Source organism: Oratosquilla oratoria, chromosome 23 (genome assembly GCF_046742065.1).
Source record: "Oratosquilla oratoria isolate Oo_2021 chromosome 23, ASM4674206v1, whole genome shotgun sequence".
NCBI classification, from domain to species: Eukaryota; Metazoa; Arthropoda; class Malacostraca; order Stomatopoda; family Squillidae; genus Oratosquilla; species Oratosquilla oratoria.
Window position 1 is genome coordinate 4,766,138 of NC_134799.1, and position 1,203 is coordinate 4,767,340.

The window sequence follows — 1,203 nt, forward strand, 5'->3', positions numbered from 1 at the left end:
TTGAGAGAAGCTAGTAAATGCCTTGGTGGATTAAAAAGTGTAATGAGGAATAGACATTTGGGAATGGATGCTAAGAGGAGACTGTATGAAGGAGTGATTGTGCCAACATCACTGTATGGGGCAGAAACATGGAACATAAGAGAGGAAGAGAGGAGTTTGAATGTGTTTGAGATGAGGTGTCTGAGAAGTATAATGGGGGTTACTAGGCTTGATAGAGTGAGAAATGAGGAGGAGAACAGGGATGGAAAGGGAGTTGGGAGATAGGGTTGATGAAAGAGTATTAGGATGGTTTGGACACATGGAAAGAATAAATGAAGAAAGACTAGTAAAAGAGGATGGAATGCAGATGTGGAGGAAGTAAACATGAGGGGACGTCCTAGGATGAGGTGGATGGAAGGGGTGAAGGTGGCTTTGGGGAAGAGGGGAATGTCTGTTGAGGAAGGACGGGAGGGGGCAGAAGACAGGGGTGAATGGAGAATGGTTGTATATGGATGATGTTGTGATGCATGAGGGGGGGTGGGGGGTGAGGTAGTATGTGTGAGCAGAATTTGACGCAGCCCGAAGGGATTTCTCCCCGTCTTCTCCTTTTATACATGGGGGGACGGAGAGGGGGGGTCGCCGATTTAATGAAGCGGCTTTGCTGTGGATGTGCTGTGTCTTGCAACACTGCTTGTGACCCAGGGCAGTGGACAAGGTGAAGGGATGACCCGTCATCCAGGAGGTGCTATGATGAGAGGGAGTGTGGAGGGGTGTGGAGTGTATTCAGGGATGGAATGGGTGGGAATGATTTTATGCCTTTTCATTTTTGGCTACCTCCCTTGTAAGGGGGAAAAAGCCTTGGTATGTATGTATGTATTTACAAAGGAGAGGATATGGTATCTGACTGCAACCCAACGTAGGCCAACATCAGCATTAGCAAGGAAGAAGTAGTCAAACCGACAGAAAGACTTAAAGCTATAGAGTTCTTGGTTCCAGGTGAAAGTTTTCCGAAAGAGGTAAAAAAGCGTATATTCGAAATCTGCGAACAGTGAACGAAAGTATTTAGTAAGTCCGTAGACACTGGATTCGTGTTTATTTCTTGGGAGCAGGCAAACGTTGTTCCTGTCTTTAAAATGGTTGATAAATCTTCTATGCACAACTACAGGCTAATCAATTTGACGTCGGTTATATGTAAAATGCTGGAATCATTAATAGCTAATAGAA